Source organism: Notamacropus eugenii, chromosome 1 (genome assembly GCF_028372415.1).
Source record: "Notamacropus eugenii isolate mMacEug1 chromosome 1, mMacEug1.pri_v2, whole genome shotgun sequence".
NCBI lineage: Eukaryota > Metazoa > Chordata > Mammalia > Diprotodontia > Macropodidae > Notamacropus > Notamacropus eugenii.
The window spans coordinates 681017736-681027513 of NC_092872.1; positions in this window are offsets into that span (position 1 = coordinate 681017736).

Sequence of the window (9778 nt, forward strand, 5' to 3'; positions counted from 1 at the left end):
CTGGATCTAGGACCTCAGGTTAGTTTTCCTTGATGATGTCTTGGAAGATATTGTCCATGCTCTTTTTTTCATCATGGCATTCCATTAGACCAATAATTCTTGGATTTTTCTCTCCTGGATCTATTTTCCAGGTAAGTTATTTTTCCCATATTTTACATTTTCTTCTATTTTCTTATTCTTTGGATTCTATTTGACTGATTCTTGATCTCTCATAGAGCTATTAACTCCTACTTGCCTAATTCTACTTTTTAATCGATTGTTTTCTTCAGCTAACTTTTGCATCTCCTTTTACATTTGTCCAATTTTTCCTTTTAGGGAGTTGTTTTCTCCACTTAGGTTTTCCATTTCCTTTTCCATTTGTCCAGTTTTACCAGTTAGGTTTTGTGCTTCCTTTTCATTTGTCCAATTTTTCTTTTTAAGGAGCTGTTCTCTTTAGTGAATTCTTTTTCATAATTTTAAAATCATTGTCCCGTTTTTCTTCTGCTTGTCTAGTTTGACTTTAAAAATTCTTCTTGAGCTCTTGTAAGAATGATCTTTGCCCTTGAGGCCAGTTTATATTCCCTTCTGAAGTTTCACATGGGAGTACAGTCACAATGCTGACCTCTTCAATATTCCTGTTATGGTCCTTGTCTCCACAGTAAGATCCTATGGCCTTTTCTAGTTTGCTTTCTGCTCATAATGATTGCCTTTTTTCCTGGCTTTTAAAGTGGATCTTCACTTCTGAGGCACAGAGGGCTCTGTCCTATGGTTCTTGTGCTTCGAACTTGAGGCTTTGTGTATTGTAGTCTATGGTTCTTTCAACTAGAAGCTAAAATGCTGCAAATTACCTGGTGTTGAGCTGGCTTGTGTGCCAAAGCAGAGGCCAGATGAAACCCTTCTGAGTCACCCCAGAGTCATCTTGGAGATCATTGTGCTAGGTGTGGGGGAGGGGTAGTTTGTTCACAGGAGGCCTCCTCTTCTGAGCTAGATCACAGGCAAACAAAGTGGTTGGTGAATCCCATCTGTGCTAGTATCTTCTTAATACCTCCGGTTGTGCTGAGGAATAGTTGGGGTCCTGCTGTTGGCCTTATGTGCTCCCCTCCGCCCCTCCCAGGGGCTCAGGATCTCCTCTTGGTTCACTGAGGTAGGGCCGTCTGTTTCACCTTTAGTGCTGCACTGGTCCCCTTCAGTCACAGCAAGAGGGACCACCCCCTCTGTGATTTTTCTAGCCTCCCCAGCTAAGAGACACTTTCAGTTGATCACACTATTCTAGGATTTTTTCCTAGGGAAATATTCTCTGGGTTTTTCAAAGTCAGCAAAGGGAGGGGTATAACATTTGCAGATAATTCCACCATCATGGCTCCCAGAAGTTCAAGTAGGTGACTTACAGAAATTTAATCTTTGGGGTGATAGACTCAGGAGTGGTTGTTGCTCTTACCTGGGGTTACTTCTCTCTCACTCAGTTCCACTGTACCCCCATCCTGGGCTGGTATATTTGAGTACCCATACTGCTTCAGACTGCCAGGTGGTTCCTGATCATCTTTGTTGTGGTGGAGTCTGCCCTGGTACAGCCTGTGTGCTGTGCACTCCTCCAGGCGTGTGAAACACATTCTCCCTGTTGACCTTCCAGGCAATCCTGGCCTGCAAATCTGTCAAATTTTATCTCCTATTGGATTCTGCCACTCTAAAATTTGTTCATATTATCTTTTTCGAGGTATCTGTAGGAGTTTGTCTTAGACCTTAGATGAGTACTTGCTCTCACTCTGCCATCTTGGCTCAGCCCCCTGTATTTTTCATTTCTAAAGATTGAAAATCCTTTTATTCTGCATACTGGGTGAAGAATTCTGTGTGTGTATGTGTGTGTGTGTATGTATATGTATGTGTGTGTGTATGTGTGTATGTAACAAAAACCAACCAACAGATGTACATGTATCTACATATATATGTATGTCTATCTGCATATGTGCAATATAATTTTGTGTACACTTTGTCTACAGTTGTTGGTGGTGGTGGTGATTATTGTCCTTCATTTTCAATGAGGAGCAAAATTATATCACTATGTTGCAGTCAAGGTACTGTTTGTCTGTCAGTAGCTGATCAGATGAATATGAGCTTAGAAGGGCATACCACAGATCAGGTAAAAAAAAAGTTCATATGAACATTTGGAGTGGAGATTTCTCTAAATTTAAGCATCTTACATTTCTTTTGAGCTACTGCAATTCTGCTTCACCCATGGAGCACAATGCCTTATTTGATGCGGGCCTACCATGCTGGCCAATTCTGTGCCAATGTCTCCCATATCATACAATTGATTCCAAAGTTCTTCAGAGACACTTTGAGAGTATCCTTATGTAACTTTCTCTGACCTTCAGGTGAGCACTTACCTTGTGTGAATTTTCCTTAAAATAGTCTTTTTAAGCAAGCTTACATTTGGGATTTAAACAATGTGGCCAGCACATCAAAGTTTTACTCTCTGCAGTGGAGTTGGAATGCTTGGCAGTTTAGCTCAAGAAAGGACCTCATTCTCTAGTACCTTTTCTTTCCAAGTGGTCTTCAGAATATTCCTAAGAGAATTCAAATGGGGGAAGTGGTTCCATTTCCTGACATGGAGCTCATATACTGTGCATGTTTTGCAGGCATAAACAATGAGGTCAGGCAATGGATCTTTAGGTAGACCTTCAGTTTGGTAGGTATTCTAATACCTCTTTTCCCCCACACTTTCTTTTGGAGCCCTGAAAACACTGAACTAGCTCTGGCAATGTATGTGTCATTCTCATCTTCTATGTGTACATTCCTAGAAATTGTACATGAATCTTTTGATTCATGCACAAATTAGATTTACATGAGACAGATTTGTTAGAAAAAGCCTTACTCTCTTCCAGAGTCATTGAAGTTCAATGACAAGACAAAGTCAAGGCAACTGGAATGGATGATGTAGGCATTTTTAATGTTTATTCAAGCTCTGAGTACTATGCTCCCATCGTCACATTCTGCCAGGGAAGTCTTCATATGCTTGGAGTAGATACCCTCTCCCAACTCACTAACAGATTTGAGACCCCTCATTCACCTTCAACTTGATTTAGATCATCTGCCAAAATGGTACCAGTGTGTGGCTGCTGTATATGCTACAGCTTCCTGGAGCCACAGATGAGAGTTGGGTGAATCATGTGGACCCCAAAGATGGAAAACAGGCCTGTAAAGGGCTCAGCACCCCTCACACCAGAGGTATTAATCCTGCCTAAATGCATCCTATATGCCTATCTACATCTCCATCCATATCTAAATCATATCGTCAAATCAGTCTATCATTCAGTCTGTTTAACTAACTAGCTAGCTATCTGTATCTTGCTGGAGAACTTCATCTACAAGGTATATCAGTACCTTCTTAGAAATTTCTACTTCAGAGAGTTTCTTGAGTTGCTGGGAAATTGAGTCTTTTGCCCCAAATCCCAGAGCCAATATTTGTTGGAGGAAGGCCTCATACCTAGTTCTTTCTAATTTCAAGGTCAACACTCTGTGTTTTAATATTATGTTGCTTCTCAGAAATTCTAAATTGACTTCTGCTAACATATTTTTCCATCAGTAGACCTGATAATTTCATCAATTAAGAATCCATCTCAATTATTCGTTAGTTTTGAATATAGCCTATACACCTTCCTAGATGCAATAGGAATTCTCTTCAGACTGGTCAAGGCACTTGATCATGCTCTTTTGGGTCTACACAAAATCATCAAACTAAACAGAATCAGAGATTTGAATGAGTGATGTTGGGGGGATAAGATCCCATACAAACCTGTGAGAAGGAATCACTTCTGGGGAAGAAGAGAGTGCCTCAGGATCAACTTTAGTCTCTTCATCACCCTTTGTGTGAGATGAAGATTTCATGTGGTTCACAAGGGTCTGGAATATTTTGGACATCTTATTTTCCCATTAGTACCTTAGCTATGTCCCTAAAACATTTGATGATAGAGTCTCAAGAGGAGTTAAGTTAATGGATGAAATGAGGAAAGCAGAATTAAGGCCCTATTAAGAGCCTTGCAAAATTTCATTCTAACCAAGAAGAATATTTGGAGGACTCAAGCAAAAGACGTCCAGTAACTGAGTTATGCTTTTGTGTTGTCTAAACATGATGCCACTCTCCCATAGATACTATGTACACACACACACGCACACATACACACACATATTTGAAAGATTGTGTAACACACTTTTGGGGGGATATTTTGTACTGATTGCTTATGTTAAAGTGTTTTACTAAATAGACTTTTCAAAAAGGTAATTAATTCCTGATGACTAATTGGTGTCAATGTATAATTGTACAAGGAAAGCACTAATTTTAACTCTTGGGGTATAGAACTAGAGAAAAAGCAGTCATCCAATTCAGGGTTACCTATAGATCTGGAAGAGAGATGTATTAGCCTTGCTTGGGAACTCAGAATGCCAGTTCAAATGAAGATTGGGTTGGAAGGTCTAGAGCATTTGCTACCTTTATAAAAATCTAGTAATTCTTTTCTATAAAATCCAAAAGGGAGTACTGTATATGCCAATAATCAGGCAGTAACATCTCAAAGTAAAACCATCTGGTGTATACCTCTGAAATCTCACTCTCTAAAATGTAGATATAAAAGTAGAATCCACAGGGCAAGAAACTTGTGTCATCATGCAGTGGGTGTAAAGGGCAAAATGATAAAATTTTCTATGGTATTTCAATAAGCAGGGAAAAATATTCCCAAATGACATCACTAGCATACAGTGAAAGAGATTGATCTTCAGGATAGAAATTTATTAATAGATAGTACCTACTGAGCAAAAAGTGCTCTGGGAATGTCTCTGTGAATATATTTCTCTGTCCTCCTGGGTTTACTTTGAATATTCAATCAAACCGTTAGCAACAGTGTTACATTAACGAACATAATATTAGCAGTTATTAAAAGAACAAGTGGAAGTCTTTCAGTTTGCTGGTTTCAATTCAATTTAGTTTAGCCAACCTTTATTAAATACCTACTAAATATAAGATAGTGCCAAATGCTAGGCATGCAGTGACAAATGTGAAATGGATTGAGACTCTAAAAAGATTACATTTCATTTAGGAGTTGGAAGTGAGGGGCCCAGGAATGCGACATGTTCAGGGATTATTAAATGAAAGACAGACAGTGGAATTAGAGGGTACTATTAATTCCAGGTATGAGACTAGAATTTTGGTGTGAGGAGCTTGAGCTGGACCTTGAAAGAAGCTTGGGATTCTAAGATATAAAAGTGAGGAGGGGAGAGCATCCCAAACATCAGGAATAGTTTCCACAACCAGAAAGAGGGTAGTAGGTCAATTTGTGTGGCAAGTACAATGAATGAGGAAGAGTAATAGGAAATGAGCTTGGAAAGGTAAGTAGAAAATAGATTGTGAAGGGCTTTAAATGTCAGGCTAAGGAATTTATATTTTAACTGAGACAATATTAAAAAATCACAGAATTTCAGGGTTAGAAGTATTGATAATTATCTAATACAACTCATAGATGAAAATAATCCCCACAATAACATACCAGACAAATGGTCATCCAGCTTCTTGTTTAATGACCTCCAAGGAGGAGAAACCAATTACTTCTTGAGGCATCCCATTCCACTTCTGGGAAACTCAAATTATTAGGAAGCTTTCTTGCCACCAAGCATTAACTGACCACTTTGCAACTTCCATCTGTCTATTGTTCCTGGGTCTGTTCTCTGGAGCCAAGCAGAAATAGCCTAGCCTTTCACTTACAGGACAGCCTTTTAAGTACCTGAATATAACTGTCACATCACTCTGGGGTCTTCTATTCTCTTGGCTAAATACACCTAGTTCTTTCAACAAGTTCTCATAGACATGATCTCAAGACCTTTCACCATCCTTACTGTCTTCTACTGGATGCTCTCCAACTTATCAACATCCTTCTAAAACTATGACATCTAGAAATGAACACCTTATAATAAATTAGATCTGAGGATGGCAGAATCTAAAAGTATCATCACCTCTTTATTCTTGGAAACTCTGCCTCTTAAGCCCAATATGACATTAACTTTCTTGGTTGCCACATAATACCATTGACTCACATTGAGTATATGGTCCAGTAAAACCCCCAAATCTTTTTGAGAAAAACAGTTTTGTAATCCTGTATCACACATTTTATACTGATTTTGCTTTACCCAACTATGAGATTTCACATTGTTATTGATTTTTTTCATTGAATATTCTCTTATCGACTCAGTCTCATGCACTAGCCTGTTAAGATCCCCGGAAGCCCCTGAAGGTTCTTGATGGATGAATTGATAAGACTGTATCTTTTATTAGAAACATAAGCTTGGTGCATGTATTTTAGGACAGAGAAGAGATTAGATCTGGCAAGAATAATTAAGAAGTTGTGTGATAGGAGAAGTAAAATATAATGACAGCCTGAACTATTGTAGAAGCTAAGACAGGACAGACTTTATAGAGGTAGAACTGACTAGCTTCATGACTGATTTGCTATGGAGCTTGAGGAAGAGGGAAAAGTTGAGGATCATGTTATAGTTATAAAACTGAATGATTAGAAAAATGGAAGTGTCAGGGAAAAGCCAATGTGGCAGAGTAGAAGGATGGATCTACTCCAGTTCTCCCCCCATAACCCATAAAATACCTGTAAAAATAACTGTAAGCAAATTCTAGAGCAGGAGAAGCCACAAAATGACAGAGTGAAACAGATTTTCAGCCAAAGACAACCTGGAAGGCTGACAGGAAAGGTCTATTGTACCAGGCTCAAAGGGGAGCACTGCCAGCCTAGGCCACAAAACATGGACAGGACTGAGGCAGGCTTCAGGGCACAGAAATACCAGAGGGCATGGGAACAGCAGCTGCTGTTCCCAGATTTCTCAACCCACAACCATCAAATATAGCTTCAAAGGTCAGTAAGAAAACTGTTTCACCTAGGTGAGAAGGTGGCATGGTCTGTCCTGGCCCTAGCCCTGGCCCAGAACAGCAGCAGCCACTTTGGCAGCAGAGTCTATTTTTGGAGCTCTGGCCTAAAGACAATGGGGAAATCAAGCAGTTCATCTGTGTCTCAGCTGTGAAGCATGGTCCTAGGGCAAGGAGGAACTCTGGTAGTGAGCTGATGATGATTGTGGAGAGGGAACCCTACTTGCAGTTGAAGAGCAGAAAAGGGTACTTATGGTTTCTTACAGACAAGAGCACAGGTCAGGAGAGGAGAAAACTCTCTCTTGATTGTATCACCTTGGAGGAACTGAGAACTTACAGTTCCTTAGAATTATTTCAGAGAACAGCTGCACAAAACCTCCAAAGTCCAGGGCAGTATACCCTCCACTTAACAAAGGACTCAAAAGTCAAGTAACTGGCTGGAAAAATGATGAAAAAAGGGAAAAAAGAGTATAGAATGTGACTTTCATGGTGAAAAGTTATTTTCTTCCATCTTTTCAGATGAGGGATAACAAAACATACCATCAGAAGAAATCAAAGTCAAGGCTTCTACAACCAGAACCTCCAAAAAAATGCAGTGGTATCAGGCCATGGAAGAGAACAATAAGGATTCTGAAAATCAAGTAAGAGAGGTGGAGGAAAAATTGGGAAGAAAAATGAGAGCAATACAAGAAAATCATGAACAGCAAGTCAGCAGTTTGCTAATGGAGACCTAAAGAAATGCCAAAGAAAATAACACCTTTAAAAATACACTAACTCAACAAGCAAAAGAGGTCCAAAAAGCCAATGAGGAGAAGAATGCTTTAAAGAGCAGAGTTGGTCAAATGGAAAAGGAGGTTCAAAAGCTCACTGAAGAGAATAATGTTTTTGAAAATTAGAATGAAGCAGATAGAAGCTAATGACTTTATGAGAAACCAAGAAATCATTAAACAAAACCAAAAGAATGAAAAAAAAATAGAAGACAATGTGAAATATCTTATTGGAAAAACATTGAAAAATAGATCCAGGGGAGATAATTTAAAAATTATTGGTCTACTTGAAAACCACGATCAAGAAAAAAAGAAAAAAATGACATCGTCTTCCAAGAAGTAATCAAGGAAAACTTCCCTGATATTCTAGAACCAGAGGGTAAAATAGAAATGAAAAGAATTCACCAATCACCTCCTGAAAGATATTCCAAAAGGAAAAGTCTTAGGAATATTTTAGCCAAATTTCAGAGTTCCCAGGTCAAGGGGAAAATATTGGAAGCAGACAGAAAGAAACAAGTAAAGAACTGTGGAAATGCAATCAGGATAACACAGTATTTAGCAGTTTCTACACTAAGAGATCAAAAGACTTGGAATGTGATATTCCCTAAATCAAAGGAGATAGGTGAAGAATCACCTATCTAACAAAACTGAGTATAATACTTTAGGGAGAAAATGGAATTTCAATGAAATTGAAAAGACCAGAACTGGACAGAAAATTTTACTTTCAAATACAAGAATCAAGAGAAAAATGAAAAGGTAAACAGGAAAGAGAAGTCTTAAAGAACTCATTAAAATTAAACTATTTACATTCTTACATGGAAAGATGTTATTTGTAACTCGTGAAACCTAATTCAGTATTAGCGTAGTTAGAGGGAATATACATACATACATGCATACACACACACATATGAATGCACATCTATACATGCATACATATATATGTAGGTGTGCATGGGTATGCATGTATGTGTATATTATATATGTGTAGGTATGTATATGTACATGGTGTATTATGTATGTGTGTGCACACACACAGGGTAAGCTGAATATGAAGGGAAGACACTTGAAAAATAAAATTTACTGTTGAATGGAATGTACTAGGAGTAAGAGAAAGGGAGAGGTAGAATGTAACAAATCATCTCACATAAAATAGGGAAGAAAGAACTTTAACAATGGAGGGGAAGAGGGGGTAATGAAAGGAAATAAGTGAATCTTACTATCATGTGAATAACACACACTCAGTTGGTTATGGTAATCTATTTTAGCCTGCAGTAAGGCAAGGGGCAAGAGGACAGGAGAGGGAAGATAATAGAAAGGACAGCAAATTGGGGAAATGGATAATCAGAAGCAAGCACTATTGTGGGAGGACAGGTCAAGGGAGAGAACTGAATGAATTGAGGGCAGAATAGGACAGAGGGAAATGTGGTCTGTCATTTACAACATAACTATTATGGAAGTGCTTTGTATTGTTACACATGTATGATCTATAATTAATTGCTTGCTTTCTCAATGAGGGATGGAGACAATCTGGAGCTCAAAGCATTAATAATGAATGCTAAATATTGTTTTATCCTTCAACTGGAAATTAAGTTATACAGGCAATAGAGTATAGAAATCTATTTTGCCCTACAGGAAAATAGAAGGGCAGGAGGTTGGAAGAAGTGTGAGTAATGGAAGGGAGGACAGGTTGGAGGAAGAGGTGGATAGGGTGCATGCTGTCCTCAGGTGAGGGGTAGGGAGAAATGAGAAAAGTTTGAATTTAAATTCTTGTGGAAGTGAATGTAGAGAACTGAAAAATAAATAAATTATACAAAAAATGTAACTGGGAAATGTTTATCAAAATGAATAAAAATATAACAATAAAAATAGAAAAATGGAGGCATCTAACAGAAATAAAAATAGTTTGGAGGAAGAATAAGTTTATAGGAGAGGCTAATGAGTTCAGTTTTGTATATGTGAAATCTGAGCTGCTGATGGAATATCCAAGAGGAGGTGTCCAGCAGGCAGTTAGTGATTCAAAATAAGAATTCAGGAGAGAGATTAGGGATACCAGTCACAGAGTTCATAAAAGCATGTATCCTTTAACATCTTTAGTGCCATGACGCTCAAGTTA